Source organism: Anabrus simplex, chromosome 1 (assembly GCF_040414725.1).
Source record: "Anabrus simplex isolate iqAnaSimp1 chromosome 1, ASM4041472v1, whole genome shotgun sequence".
Taxonomy (NCBI): Eukaryota; Metazoa; Arthropoda; class Insecta; order Orthoptera; family Tettigoniidae; genus Anabrus; species Anabrus simplex.
This window is the reverse complement of record NC_090265.1, coordinates 1,231,991,726-1,232,008,804: the sequence shown is the minus strand read 5'-3', so window position 1 is coordinate 1,232,008,804 and position 17,079 is coordinate 1,231,991,726. Positions and strand designations below refer to the sequence as shown.

The 17,079-nt window shown below is 39.2% G+C and overlaps 1 protein-coding gene across 1 annotated transcript in view; it reads left to right on the top strand.

The window, feature by feature from the left end:
- Window positions 1–17,079, top strand: part of LOC136877834 (GATA-binding factor C) — a 581,506-nt gene that overhangs the window by 190,384 nt on the left and 374,043 nt on the right. The window lies entirely within an intron of this gene.

The window sequence follows — 17,079 nt, the reverse complement described above, 5'->3', positions numbered from 1 at the left end:
AAGGGGTAATTATTTCATTTCCCTTTAAAACAATCATCTCTACTGTCATAATTTATTGCCCTTGCTGGTGAGATGTAGTGTTTACAGTGGACTATGTCTTCTGGTATGAGCTACAGCAATTTGTTACTTTCATTGACCTGTCTCAGTCTCGTCCTTGGCTTTGACAATATGAAAGTGACTGAGGTATGAGCGATGGCACTGAGTGTTATCATTTCTTATACAGCCAGTCCCTGTTTTGAATGGTGCGAAAGTATCGCTCATAGGGTCGGTCGCTGCATGCATTTCACTGGGTTTGGCAAACTGATGTGCAATAGCAACGTCTGGCTTGGTGAGGAAAGCAACGAGAAACTACCTCACTCCTCATTTTCCTGGTATGCCTCTTCAGTGACGCCTGGGCTATGTAAGCTAGCTTTTGGTGCAGCTGTGGAGGATCAAACCAGCCTTCGGGCTGAATACCCAACATACAACATACATCATAATTTAAACGATATTGTGTTTGACATCCTAATAAGGATGATCTGGAATTTGTGGGGCCTAATGTAAAGAGTTTCATTTTCGTGTAATGTTCAAACAACTCATAATGACAATGTTGAGAAGATACTTCCTTGTCAACAGTTGTATCAGTCAATATATGAATGGAATGCCAAACCTATTGATGATGCTGATGATGATGATGATGATGCTTGCTGTTTAAAGCGGCCTAACATCGAGGTTATCGGCCCCAAACCTATTGAGTAAAATGGGATTGTCTTATAAATATAATTGGGCAAAAGCAACACAGTATCTGGTTATAGGCTGTAATATTTTAGAATGGACATGCATTTTCATGCAAAAATGTAATAATTGTCATTTTAATTATTTTTAAGTGTCCTCTTTTCCATGTCACAAAATATTGTAACCCAGACTGCCGTGCCTATTTACATTTTTTTTTTTTTTTGCAATTTGCTTTACGTCGCATCTTACAGCGATAATGGGACAGGACAGGGATAGGAATGGGGAGGAAGATTCCATGGACTTCATTAAGGTACAGTCCCAACATTGTGTGAAAATGGGGAACCACGGAAAACCATCTTCAGGGCTACCGACAGTGGGGTTCGGACCCACTATCTCTCGAATGCAAGCTTAGGCCCTTATAGGTACATACGCCACGTTAACAGAAACCAAACTGTTGCTTCATAACCGTGAGCCTACTTTCATCAGCTTTTTAACGCACGACTCGTGTTTTACTGTAGTGCCAGGACGACTGCTACCTTGTCAAACTGAGTATGGATATCGGAGCAATACTTTGTCAGCGGAGCGATTTCCTCACTCATATTGCATGCCATTCACGACTGGTTCACTGCCCCTCAGGTCAGTTCGTTATTTGGACTCACAAGGCTCCGTGACCTCCACCATACCGACTATTTTATGTAGAAACATGATATTTTTAAAATTCGTTAAAAATCAATTTTAGAATGGGAGGGGTATCGTCTTGTTTCCTTTTCATGTCCTGGTTTATGTTTACTTTGATATATACGAATAGAAATCAATATCCCCCTGTGGATAGGGGTCTTATAACTTGCACCAAACGGTACAGTCCGCCTGTTGTAACTTCCAAGAGCTCTGAACTTAGGAGCGTGGTTTGGCGACAACGGGGTCCCCTAACCGTATCTAACATCACTTCGTGATGCCGGTGTGATGAAATGTATAGGTTCCGTTCTCGCCTTGTAAATTTCTTGTGTCACTTTCATCTTTCCTATCTGGCATCCCTTTATCAACTGTTTTCTTCTTTCGAGCCCGACGGTATTAAATTGGCGAGGTCTGTGGTATCGTTCATTTTCCCGTCTTTTGCAACCCCGTTATATTGCCGATACTCCAATTGTTTGAGGAGTCAAACCTCTTTCATTTTTCGTCTGATTAGTGTTAGGATGGTTGTCCGATTGTATTCATCTAAAACAATAACCACCACCAAACAATAACAGGGGATTTATATGCAAACTTTATTAAAATTAATTTAGGGCTCTTTTTCCCCTTTGAAACTATCACCACCATCAGAATGTATGGTAATCCTACCAATGAAGTGTTATTTTTGCCACATTAGTGGACTAATTTAGAGGTTTGATTTGAAAGTACCAGATATCGAAATTCGACTCCATTTTTAAGTTACGTTATTGGTTCAAAAGGTAGAACAACCTTGCTTACCCGACGTTCGTGATGTTGGTATGATGAAATATATAGGTTCCGTTCTCACGTTATGAATATATCGTGGCATCAGGAAGTTTGTTTTTATAGGACAGTGGTCTGTCTATTTGATTCTAATCTGCTCTTTATCTTTTCCGGTAATCTGATATCAACATAATACTCACTTTCATGTGAAAATGTGTGTGTTATTTTTCTGCTTCAATTACTTATAAGCACGGAATATTTTCTTCCCCTCTTCTGAAGAATGACAGCAACATTCTACCTGCGCGTTCTAAATAACTATTGATTGTGACAGTGTCCTGTTTTTCTGTCCTCTTACCAGGTTGTTTGTTTTCTGTTCATACGTACCGAGTATTTACTTGAACTCCTAATTATTCTCAAGCCTGTATACAGGGGGTTTCAAAATTAATAAACAATCTTATTGGATTTACGGCCCACGAACTACTTTTATGGTTTTCGGAAAATCCGAAGTGCTAGAATTTTGCCCCGCAAGAGTTCTTTTACGTGCGAGTAAATCCTTGAGCTCAGAAGGCCAGCGCTCTGGTGTCTTGAGTTAATGAGTCCAGCTGTTTCAAAATTATAGATACAACCTGAAGAGATGGGTAGAATACACCGAAACAAAGAGAAAAGTTGTAATAAACATAGGTATAAAAATCCATCATTTCCGAGATATGACGTAATAACTCACAACCGTTGCAACGCTGTTCATGCTTTATGTTACTTGTTAACATATTCGTCGTAAACAGCGTTTTTCATTTGTAGCAGCATTTGAAAAGTTATCATGGAACATTTTCTATCGAAGGGATGGCGTATATCCAAAACGGGCGTGCCAACCTCTGAGATGCCATGACAACTACTTCCTATGCCGCTATAAATGCAAGAAGCTGTTGACATCCAACGTAGGGCCTAGTACTTCGAACATAAATCATGAACAATGTTGCATCGGTAGGAAAATATGATTCCGTCATATCTCAGACACAATTTGTTTCCGGACTTTAATGTTTATTAGGAATTTGAATAATTCAGCCACTCATGTTGGGAAAGTGAACGTCACAAAATTTTGTTCTCGGGTCCGTTGCACTTACTCTTTAAGAACGAGCAGTTCCTTTAATGTAACGTTGTATAGGTCAGTCCTTGAGCTACATGCTTCAAATATAATCTTATCTCACTGGAGTCATCAGGCCACGAGGGGACCTCTGATTTCGAATGGTTCAGTATGCTTCGAACGACTACAGCCAGTGAATGGCTCATCTGATCGTAGCAGTTCTGGTGTCCATTTGTGTGTAAATAAACAACCTAATACAACAATCTAACATATATAACAAACACAGGCAGTTAATTTATAACCAAAATAAACATTTTCTTTACAGATTACGAGCCAAATGGGTGATTCGACCGTCGAAATATATTCCAACCCCCACCCCCATGTGGGGTACCGTTAGAAAGCTAGTTCCGACACCCACCACCATGTAGGGGGCCGTTAGAAAGCTATCTCTGAGCACGACATGATGGTACCACTCCAGTTCCCCCTACGAACCTTAGGGGCATATTTATACGGGCTAGAGTACGTGAAAATTTCGTTAATTTGGTTCATATCGACTACCGAATGTAAATTCCGACCCGTGATATGTCTAACATCGTTGAGTAGAGATTATTTCGCCCCATATAAAGGTTCTTGCGTCCAACATGACGATTCTATTGCGATAGACTAAGGACAATTAGGAGGGAAGTTGCATGGTGTACGACATATTAAACATTACCAAATGCACTGAAATATAATATTGTAATTAGCCATCCGAGTCTCTAGGCGACAAGCCAGGTGAGTTAGTTCGAAAAAAAATATTTGTGAAAATCAAATGATCTCTAGGCGACAAGCCAGGTGAGTTATTTCGAAAAAAATTATTTGTGAAAATCAAATGATCTCTAGGCGACAAGCCAGGTGAGTTATTTCGAAAAAAATTATTTGTGAAAATCAAATGATCTCTAGGCGACAAGCCAGGTGAGTTATTTCGAAAAAAATTATTTGTGAAAATCAAATGATCTCTAGGCGACAAGCCAGGTGAGTTAGTTCGAAAAAAAATATTTGTGAAAATCAAATGATCTCTAGGCGACAAGCCAGGTGAGTTAGTTCGAAAAAAATTATTTGTGAAAATCAAATGATCTCTAGGCGACAAGCCAGGTGAGTTAGTTCGAAAAAAAATATTTGTGAAAATCAAATGATCTCTAGGCGACAAGCCACGTGAGTTAGTTCGAAAAAAAAAAATTGTGAAAACCAAATGATCTCTAGGCGACAAGCCAGGTGAGTTAGTTCGAAAAAAAATATTTGTGAAAATCAAATGATCTCTAGGCGACAAGCCAGGTGAGTTAGTTCGAAAAAAAAATATTTGTGAAAACCAAATGATCTCTAGGCGACAAGCCAGGTGAGTTAGTTCGAAAAAAATATTTGTGAAAACCAAATGATCTCTAGGCGACCAGCCAGGTGAGTTAGTTCGAAAAAAAATATTTGTGAAAACCAAATGATCTCTAGGCGACAAGCCAGGTGAGTTAGTTCGAAAAAAAAATATTTGTGAAAATCAAATGATCTCTAGGCGACAAGCCAGGTGAGTTAGTTCGAAAAAAAATATTTGTGAAAATCAAATTATCTCTAGGCGACAAGCCAGGTGAGTTAGTTCGAAAAAAAAATATTTGTGAAAACCAAATGATCTCTAGGCGACAAGCCAGGTGAGTTAGTTCGAAAAAAAATATTTGTGAAAACCAAATGATCTCTAGGCGACAAGCCAGGTGAGTTAGTTCGAAAAAAATATTTGTGAAAACCAAATGATCTCTAGGCGACCAGCCAGGTGAGTTAGTTCGAAAAAAAATATTTGTGAAAACCAAATGATCTCTAGGCGACAAGCCAGGTGAGTTAGTTCGAAAAAAATATTTGTGAAAATCAAATGATCTCTAGGCGACAAGCCAGGTGAGTTAGTTCGAAAAAAAATATTTGTGAAAATCAAATTATCTCTAGGCGACAAGCCAGGTGAGTTAGTTCGAAAAAAAATATTTGTGAAAACCAAATGATCTCTAGGCGACAAGCCAGGTGAGTTAGTTCGAAAAAAAGTATTTGTGAAAATCAAATGATCTCTAGGTGACAAGCCAGGTGAGTTAGTTCGAAAAAAATATTTGTGAAAATCAAATGATCTCTAGACGACAAGCCAGGTGAGTTAGTTCGAAAAAAAATATTTGTGAAAACCAAATGATCTCTAGGTGACAAGCCAGGTGAGTTAGTTCGAAGAAAAATATTTGTGAAAATCAAATTATCTCTAGGCGACAAGCCAGGTGAGTTAGTTCGAAAAAAATATTTGTGAAAATCAAATGATCTCTAGGCGACAAGCCAGGCGAGTTAGTTCGAAAAAAATGTATTTGTGAAAATTAAATGATCATAAACAGGCCTATGTCTTTCAATACAATGTGTGACGCGATGTTATCTAGCAACCGTGCAGGCTATGATGTGAAGTACTGATGGATAGCCACGATATACTGATCCAAGGCCTGTGCAGTACTCAAGGTATTGTTGGTAAGTAACATCGCGATACACATTTTGTTACATCACACGATTTCATTACAGACATTTTCGGAAGACTCCCAGCACTAAGAGGATGGTTGCCTAGTTGTACTTCCTCTTAAAACAATAATCACCACCACCACCACCCCAGCACTAAGATTTATTTATGTGAAACAAATCAATAATATACCAGTCATAAAGATAAAATGAGTTAATTTAGTTTGTGTTTATTGATGCATTTATTTATTTACTACCTGTAGTACCCCATGCTTCTCTGGTATTTTTTGAATGTTTACTGTTAGGATTTGTATTAAACTTACCTGTTAATTATGTGTGAAGTGTTTTTTTCAGATGTCTTTATTGCGAAGTTGATTGATATTTTGTACTTTTAGAGTAATTATTATGTGCTTAATGTTATATTTTAGATTATTTTGTTTCGCATTAAACTTCGTCCTGGGAAGTAGTGAATTCTTTTAAATAAATAATAAACATAAGTGATTGGCCTCTAACTGTATGTATTTACGCGTCAGCGCTATAGATATGACGTACACGATTCTAACTGCCATTGGGATAGTCACCAATCTGATAGATGATCCCGAAAACTGTATATTCAACACTAATCTCGGTCATTTTGGACACTTTCTTTTTCACCCCTATTCACCCCCTTGCGATGGAGGCTGAAATTGAACTTAAATGGCACCCGAGTGTCTTAATTCATCTCAGCGACCCCGATTTTCGATTATACTTATATGCCACCCCTCCACCACTCCAACCTCCTAGGGTTGTCTTACGCCCACCGTATTTTTTGACAGATAGTAAGTCATATGTGTACCAAGTTTGGTTGACATTGCTCCAGGCGTTCCAGAACTATGTTGGAACACACACAGAGACTACTGCACTGCACATAGCCACTGTCGTCGTGAAGTACAGACCGTACTGTAGCTCTGATGACGTCACGCTTTGGGTGACATGCTTCCGCTCCGCTTGAATAACACACTCGTTTAAACTACTTAAGAAACTGTTAACACCTTATAAAATCAAAAACTATTCATAAATATTAGTTAATTCTGACATACAATGCACATATCCTTCCCCGTAACGTTCTCTTTACCGCGTATATCCGTTTGTTTACGTGAACACAGGCTAACATTTTGAGACATATTCTTGCAATTTCTATCAATTTTCTAGTGAATTTGAACATTCACATCATACATACTGATAGAAAACATGCAACCAGTTACCAATACAATATAACACAAGTATAAATTAATTCTGTACCACCAGTCCAGTACCTAAAAGAGAGATTACGAGTAAGCTAACCTCCAACAACAACAAAACATTTACTGGCACTGTCGTGAAAAGTTATTGTCTAAAAATGTAGATTTTAAACAGCAAATAACGTCTATACAATTATTTTCATATTCAGTTTTCATGGAATAACCTTGTACCATTGGCTACGATATGAAGTTTGATGGGACAAATCTCAGCAGTCTTATTCCACAATACATTTTGAAAATGCAAAAATTGGACTTGAATTTTCAAATACACCGAATTCAAAAAAGCCGTAGGTCTGATTACGTACAAATATACATAATGTTACCCATGTTTGTGACATAAGAAGACATTTTAACTCACCATCAGGACGAAAAACTCTTATTTCCCTCAGGATTTGGTCTTCAGGGAAGTGGTTGATACACAAAACTGTGTTGTGTTTAACTATTTAATTCTCCCTAGGAATAGTCTTCTTCCATAACCTAACTCTTTCTTCATCAGAAGGAAACACAAATACTGGAGTGTACTTTTCTCGTTTATAATAAGTTAATTGGCTTTGCAGACAGGCACACAGCAACTCTTAGGCATGATGATTTCTCTCACTGATAACCTTTAATTGTATACACATCGCGTTTGATAATAAAACACTGAATGAACTAACACAATTGTATACTACGGATAATAATATTACACAAATAAACAACGAAATTAAGACCCTGAAGGGCGGTCTTATTAACATATAGCCTCACGTGAATACACGCTCACACTTTCTTCACTAAATAAGGACTTTTCACTTAATAATGCAGTCAGTGACGACTTACTTCATACATATCTGAGTAAACATGCGGCCAAGAATAAAAAATGTCGATAAAACAGCGAAGAATTCACATGTAACTCAACTAACTCGCTTGCTAAACTTTAACCCTAACGATCAGTTGCTTTCATGCGCTCGCTACAGTACGGCCTGTACATCACGAAGGCAGTGACATAGCCTACATTTATATTGACGTGACAGCTGCCTGTTCCTGTGCCATTCGTCTCTTACTGCAGTCATCAGCAGCCACTTGGAAATAAAATTATATAGATTTTCACCCGAATAGACTATCTAACATTCCCCCCGAAAGCAGACTTGGGCAGGGCGACATTGTCACGAAACCCCTACGGCACAGTCCCTCATATGTACCCAAACTTTTTTTTTCTCGTTTAATTGCCCTGTAAACACTCTCTAGGTCTATACCAATTGAAATATATGTTTCATAACTGGTACATGGTAACCTAAAACACCTATTTACATTCATTGTCTACGATTCACATAGCTTATGGTAGAAACAACGTAATGGTGCTGAAATAGTCGTCTTCGGAGGTGGTGCGGTGTTCCCGATCGGTAGATTTCTGCGGGCAGAATGCCCGGTGCCTTTAGATACTTGCCGACAGCTGGGGCTCACAGATGACCAAAGACTGAAGGACGAAATGAACAGTGTTCTCAATAGCACTGGACGTTTTCGTCAACGTCATTGATTTTATTTATCGTATGGCTCTTAGTACTGGAAGTGTTCGAGAACATGACCGGCTCGCCTGATGCAAGTCTTCCTATTTGACGCCATGTGCGACCTGCGCGTCTGGATAGGATAATGATGACGATAATGATAATGACGTAGGGAGAGGCTGAAACCTGGTGTCGTCAACCAGTCTGCACCTGTCGAATAACATCAAGGGATTCTGCTCAAGGCTTAACGTCTCCATCCAACGGACGAATCACTATCATAACAGCGTCATGTGCCCTCACTCTATATGGACACTGCGGAGAGGTTTGTCACGCAATCTAGTGATTACAAATTCAAATTGTATACCACCACCTCTCCTACCCTGCCGGCCAACATTCGGATGGCGAAATTGTTTCTACCACCGGCACTCGAACCGATTTTTTTTCAATTTGTTTTACGTCGCGCCGACACAGATAGGTCTTATGGCGACGACGGGATAGGAAAGGCATAGGAGTGGGAAGGAAGCGGCCGTGGCCTTAATTAAGGTACAGCCCCAGCATTTGCCACGGAAAACCATCTTCAGGGCTGCCGACAGTGGGACTCGAACCCACTATCTCCCGGATGCAAGCTCACAGCCGCGTGCCCCTAACCGCACGGCCAACTCGCCCGGTACTCGAACAGGTTAACCACGGTGTCAAACCATATAGACCTGGACGCCTTAACGATCATGACCACCAGGTGGGCATGACGGCATTCATAAAACAGAATGAAGCAGAGGAATACATTTTCCTGAGTCGCACACCTCACATCTTGCGCATCACACCTTGCACTACCCTTGGTCTGTGGACGCGCATAGCTTAATAGGCTAGCAGACTAAAGCCAAAATAGGTTAACGGCCTATAATGAAAATGGGGGTGTTTAAATATTTTCTGGAAACTGAACATACGTAGTGTAAGAAAGTTTCTTACATTAAAGCATTTCCGTAGTTCGTGGGCCTGCCATTGCCTGTTGTGCTGTACGTGACAAGTAGCGGGTTGGTAGTAGTGAGATGGAGATCGGCTGACTCGACACAACCACAGCAAAGAGGGTGCGACAGAGAGGGTCAAGAGGTTTGCCTCTTTAACCCTCTTGGCTTGTGAGCACCTTTCACAACGCAACGCACACAGAATACATTGCAGACTTCCAGCCCTTCCACTACGAGGCGCAGTATAGGGACTCTGCTAGCAGCCACGATGTAGATATTACAGTATATCTATTGAATATTCTTAGATATATTGTTTTGAACTTTATTTACTCTTTTAATATTAATAGTATACGTGCGCTGATCATCAAAATTCAGCAAAATTGTATAAAATTATAAGAGATCATAAAGTATCGTACATAATTTTATTTTGTCTGCATTTTTCTAAGTGGAGTAGAGTGGTTAATTCCATTTGATCTCTAGAGTTAATTTGGTACTCATTCCTCGTGTATACTAAGTGAACCAAAGGCCCATGCGCCTCTCTAGAAGTGAAAATCTTGATTACAACTTTTTTCTGGTAAAGAATCGAACCCATGTTCTTTGGAGTGAACCGAGCTCACCTTTACTGCCTCGGCTGTTACCATCCCATTCCTAGCACTTACCTATAAACAGAAAAGAACGTAATGGATGAAATTAACATTTTAGTTTTTCAAATATCCCACAATTCCTCTCCTAATTGTACTTTACACAAATGCGACCACTAGCCTATGAGGATGCATGATCCTTAACATTCACCATCCTTAGACTTTATTTATAGGAAATAACACGAAGCCAAGTGCATTGTACGCGGTTTATTAGCATTGCAGTTTGGAATGATGGGACGTGGTGGCCTGCACTGCTATCGTGTGGCACGCGCCATCTAGCCCACACAAGTTAATGAAGACAATTGCCGGGCGTGATGCGTCGAGAAGCGGCAGGTGCGCTGATGACGTCACAGCCAGGTGACGAGTAATAAACTCAAGTTTTTGCTGTCTTCCTTCATTAATAAATTGTACTTGTGGATATTTTTTTGTAGTACTTGGAATTCACTTATGAGGCCTGTCTGTTACTAATATATTGACTCGGGTAATAAGAAAGGAATAACTGTAAGGGGCGCGATTTTTTCAAAGTAGATTATTTTACAACCTATTATTGTAGCCATGTTTGGAGTTATGATGATGTACGGATGGTATACTTAAGGGGAGAAAAATATGAATGCTCTTTTATTTGAAAGACAGTTGCATTGTTCTTTTCTTCATGAAATAACGAAGTCTTCCTGCAGAAATAAAAATTCAGAATTTGTTTCCCAATAAAGAACGTTAATTTATACCTCATGATGAACTTTGCCGGAATCATATTGACTGTTACCCGCGGCTTCGCTCACGTCGTTTTCGTCATTTGATGAAAGTAATCGTTTCTCGCTACTGCACTAAGACATTAACTGAAGGTCTATTATTAAAAATTACCGAAAAATTGAGTTTCATTTACCCCAGAAACTCTTTGCAAACCACTGTTGTGGTACCAGTATTGCCTTTTGGGTCTAAGATGACCATGGGACATAGAATTGTACATGTGAGGAGCTTTTTTTTGTCAAGTCGAAAAAAATACGTGTTTCCTTATTTTTAAAGGAGATTCCAAATACCTATACCAGTCTTCCTCCCCCCCCCCCCATCACCACCACCACAACCTCAGTGGATTTTCTGAAAACAAAACAATTCGTTTTTCTTTATTTTTAAAGGAGTTCCAAATACCAATTTTAATGTCTGTAACTTCTTCAGTTTTTGAGATATGAGTAACCTAATTAAAACAATTCAGTTTCTTCTTCACTCACCCCCCCCCCCCTCTTAAATGGACTTCACGCAGACAAAAACACGCGTTTCTTTATTTTAAAATGAAATTCAAAATGCCAGTTTTCACATCTGTAACATTTTCAGTTTCCCCATAAACATAATTCAACTCCTTCACTTATTTTCACCCCTTCTACATGTTGCAGTTTATGAGATATACTGTAGATATACTCATTTTAAACATTCACCCGCTTTTTCAGTTCTTTTCACTCCCTTAAGTGGATTTTCCAAATACAAACATAATGTTTATTTTTAAAGGAGATTCAAAGTACCGACTTTTCTGTAACATCTTCATTTTTTTGAGATATATATCCTCATAGAAATAATTCAACTCCTTCATTTATTTTCACACCCCTACCCATTACGTGGATTTTCGAAAACGCATTTCCCTATTTTTAAAGGAGATTTCAGATAGGTACCAACTTTTACGTTTGTAACATCTTCAGGTTTTGAGATATACTGTAAGTATTCTCATTAAAAGAATTCAGCTCCCTCTTCACTTCTTTTCATCTCTACCCCCATTAAGTGGATTTTCCGAAAACAAAGTCCAGCTCCATGGCTAAATGGTTAGCTCGCTGGCCTTTGGCCACAGGGGTCCCGGGTTCGATTCCCGGCAGGGTCGGGAATTTTAACCTTAATTGGTTAATTTCGCTGACACGGGGGCTGGGTGTATGTGTCGTCTTCATCATCATTTCATCCTCATCATGACGCTCAGGTCGCCTACGGGTGTCAAATCAAAAGACCTGCATCTGGCGAGCCGAACTTGTCCTCGGACACTCCCGGCACTAAAAGCCATACGCCATTTCATTTCATTCCGAAAACAAAAATACATTTCTTTATTTTTAAAGGATATTCCAAATACAAATTTTCGCGTCCCGTGCATGTTAAGTTTTTCAGATATACTGCAGATATACTCATTTTAAAAAATGTACCCACGTTTTCAATTCTTTTCACCCCTTATATGGATTTTTCGAAAATAAAAATTACGTGTTTTTATTTTTAAAGGAGATTCCAAATACCAATTTTCACGTCTTTAATCTGTCGATTTTAATATATAGATATACTAATTTTAATAATTCAACTTCCCTTTTTAGCCCTTTAGCGACGGAATATCCAAAAATCCTCCCTTAGTGAGCACTTACACTGTAATATAAATGTATCCCCAAAATTTCATGTCTTTTTGTCCAGTAGTTTTGGCTCGGCGATGACGAATCAGTCAGTCACGACATGTTATTTTATAATAGATTGCAACTTTGTCAACTACTATTTTTTCTCTTTTTCGTTAGATGTACTCGCTACATAATCTTAACGATTGTCCCTATTACTTTATCTCCAGCATGTAGAGAATAGCTGGCCCCGTGGTGTAGGGGTAACGTGCCTGCCTCTCGCCCGGAGGCCCCGGGTTCGATTTCCGGCCAGGTCAGGGATTTTTCTCTCGACCTGAGGGCTGGTTCGAGGTCCATTCAGCTTACGTGATTAGAATTGCGGTGCTATATAATGGTGAGATGGCGGCCCCGGTCTCGAAAGCCCAGAATAACGGCCGTGAGGATGCGGCGTGCTGACCACACGACCCCTCGTAATCTGCAGGCCTTTGGGCTGAGCAGCGGTCGCTGGGCAGGCCAAGGCCTTTTCAAGGGCGTTAAGTGCCGTGGGACGGGGGCGGTGTGCGGAAAGGCCTATAGGCTACAATATATTTGTATAGCTTAAATAATTTTATCTAATTTTTCAATTTGTAAAATATTAATCTCAAGGGTAGTGAAAGAAACCGACCGAACACAACACAATAAAATAAATATCACTCTCATGATGATATCTTAGTATTTCCAAGAATCACTACGTTAGGTTTCAAGACATACAGTACATTCATTAACCTGCAGAACTTACTTTTGGGTTAATTCATTTCGATTAACATACCAGAGAGACAATATTATATTCTAAATTCAATGATAAAGCAATACAATTTAAGAGATATTACAGTTACATGATAAAGGAATTGTATGCTACTTACTATTTTATCCATTAAGAGTCTATTTGAAGTCTCCACGCTGAGAAAATTCACCAAAGGCCAGCTACACTTTTTGCAAGACACTATAATAACGCATAGGACTATTGAAACATTTGCACAATTACCTCTCTAACACCAACGTGAATGTAACCTCAGTAGCACTCAATTATTATAGCGTTTCTGACAAGTTATTTATGAAATCTGTTCTATGATTTAAAAAATGTATATCGAAAGAAAGGCAACATGTCGTTACAACAATAGATCGCATTCGAAACTAAAATAGATTGCGCGCTTTGCACAATGCCTTCTTTGTAAGAATGTAACGATTATTCAGCAACATTCATTGTTCTGGATTGTTTGGTGACAAAAGTTAAAAGTTTGTTTTGTTTCATACTTCTCAGATAAACGTGGTCCATTATTATTTATTTCAGAACATACCCTATGTCCAGCCCTATGTCTTAATTTCAATGTATAGACCTAGGTGAATTTTAGAATATTTCATTATTTCATACAAGTTCTAACTTCTTTCCAGAATCCGACTGTTACATCATAGATATGACTGGCTCCATGGCTAAATGGTTAGCGTGGTGGCCTTTGGTCCAGAGGGTCCTGGGTTCGATTCCCGGCCGGGTCGGGGATTTTAACCTTCATTGGTTAATTCCAGTGGCTAGGGGGGCGGGGTGATTGTGCTGTCCCCAACATCCCTGCAATTCACACACCACACATAACACTATCCTCCACCACAATAACACGCAATTACATGGCATATGCCGCTCATTGGAGGGTCTGCCTTACAAGGGCTGCTCTTCGCTAGAAATAGCCACACGAAATTAAAAACATCATAGTTATAATAATTATATCTGCATAGGATGTAGGTGGAGATCAGTGACTTAACTAAGTAAACACGCATACCTTAGAATACGTATGAGAAAGTCATGAGTATAACATTTTTCAGACTGCGTACGCAACCCTTTAGTAAGGAAGGTACAGTAGTAGGAGTCATCTGCAGTCTTCGTCAGTGGAGGCTGGTAAATCGCTGCTCTCCAACGGCTTTCTATGCATATACTGTAAACCTTGTGAGCGTTCTTACACGAGCATTATAATAATAATTAAATTATCATTTATGCTTATTGTTTAAAGGAGCCTAACACCGGCCCAGTTAAATGATCGTACGACGTTCAGGCTTGATAGAGATGCCATTCGTTATGAGCCTCGTGAACTTGGCTGACAACTTGATCATTTGAGTTGTTGCAGAGTCTGAAGAAATCTGTAACAGTTGTAATTATTTTAGCCTGAAGTGGTCGAGGTTTAAAATTAGAAACCGTAAAAAATTCCCTATAGTAAGACGTGTGTCGTTATTACTAGGAATAATATATCCTCAGAATAATCACGGTGGCGTGCACTGAGTTACTAAACACCGACTTCCCAGACCCGTCACAGAACTTTAGTGCGTTCGACCATTGGGGTGGGTGGAAATCATACGTCCAGGGAAGATCTGCAGCAGCAAAGAATGCCTTGTCACTGCAACCAGGTTTCAGTGAATCTTGGGCGGCCTTCTTGATAAAAACAAATTCAGTAACAAGTCCTTGATGAGCCTTTCGGCCGTTATTCTTGGCTTTCTAGACCCGGGACACTAACTCACTGTCAGTTAGCTCCTGTGTTGTTCTCAATAGGCTAGATGGATCTCGAACTAGCCCTCGGATCCAGGTAAAAATCCCTGATTTAGTCAGAAGTTCATTCCCGGGCCTCCGAGCAAGAGGCTGTCACCGTACCCATAGGCTGCTTTGTGTGTATATATTGATAATATTCATTCATAAGGCAAGCTAATTTGATAAACAAAATTTAGCTACTGTGAAAAACCTTTTCAAATCCAAAACAACGTATCAAAAGCCGACATTGGACGCTAAAAAGCATATTCAGATGACATTCTTGACATCAAGTTAATATTTATTTTGTACATAACATCGTCTTTATTCTTCAGTAACTGTAAGTACTGAGTATGAACTCGATTCGTGGCCAGTTTGTACAGTAGTATGTTAAGGAATGAAACTGTGTGTAACAATTTGCATGAGTTTACTTGCTTCTACCCATTAACTCTGTGGCTCTCTGTGAGATTTCTGCATGGGAACGAGTTTATAGTCCGTTGTTGAAGACAATGGATAATTTTCCCTTTATGGCTTAATACACACGTTATTTTTACAAATGGAAATGAGCATCTGACAGTTTCAGAGTACAGGTTGAACAGTTAAACAAATCGTAACTCTGCACACAAATTAAAGCTGTGACCTGTTTAAGAATCCAGATGAAGATTCTAGATACAAGAATAATATTTGCAAAATCGTGGTTGAAGGAACTGAAATGCATGAAGTAGTTCAAAAATTAGTGTACCAAGTTATATTAATTGGCTGGCCTAGCACTCTGTGGGTTGCGCGCCTACCTCTTACATGGAGTCCCAGGTTCGTTTCCCGCCGAGGTCAGGGACGTCTTTTACTGTAACTGAGGGTTGGTTCGAGGTCCACTCAGCGTACGCGAGAACAATATTGAGATACTGAACCCGGTCTTGAAGACCAATAATTATGGCCGAGAGGATTCATCGCGTTGTCCGTGCGTCACGTCGAAATCTGTAGGCCATCGGACTGAGCAGCGATTGCTTGGTAGGCCGAACCCCATCAGGGCTGTAACGCCATGGGGGTGTGTTTCTTTGTTATAATTATTAGCTCCCCTGTTCTGGCATGTTCTGTTGATAGATATGTTTCTAACCGAGCTAGAAATGTTTACAGTATGTGACTGTTGACAGACCTAGCGTGATCATAGCCATGAGACTGCATCGAGTTTTACATGCAATCCGAACACTAGGGACGTGAATTTATAATTATGCTTAGACCTATACAATAAGCCCTTAGTCCCATTCCTCTATACTTGGATTTTCAAAGCCAACTGTCTATATGATTAACTTTTCATTCTTAAAGCTGTTTATAAAGGACTTAGAATGTTGGCTGTTTCCTATCAACAGATCACTTGAATGCTTGTAACAGAGCCAGTAATCAAACCCAAACCAAGCATGATGTGCAGAGGGATGAAGTTGTATTTACCTTGTACATCAGTGAAATCACTTGTACATGTTGAAATCATCAGAGTTAGCCTTAAATTTAATTATTTCAAAATAATGAATACATGTTTTACTTAAAATATCCATGGAGCTACATGAAACTTTACATATCCAGTAGTTAAATAGAAGTAGATGATCAGTGAACTCATTCAATGGCAAAATAGATTTTTTAATTTGGTAGAAATATATTACTTTTGCCAGTGTAACTACAAGGAACAAGGTTTTATGGGATGGAGTAAAAAAACATTGATAAATCACAAGATTAGCTAAGTGTGCTATTTCCTACTTCATCAACACTTCAAATTCAAATTATTGAAGTTGGAATGTAATTTATAGTGTTTCTGTATGGATGTATTAGTAAAGAACAATTAAATATATGTCGTAAGTGCCAATTATTTATAGCCTTTAAGGAAACAATAAAACAAATAGGGCCTATCCGGTTTTGATCCTAAACTACTGAGCTAACCAAAATAGCTCGACAACAATTATTTCAAAAATCCGTCACGGACTCAGTACTTGAGTAGGATTATTACAAGCCATCTGTACAGATACAGTACTTCAGCCATTCATATTATCACATAGATTCCACACGCACTAAGTTTATGGCTCTGTTGACCATGATGTCTCAAGTAAGATA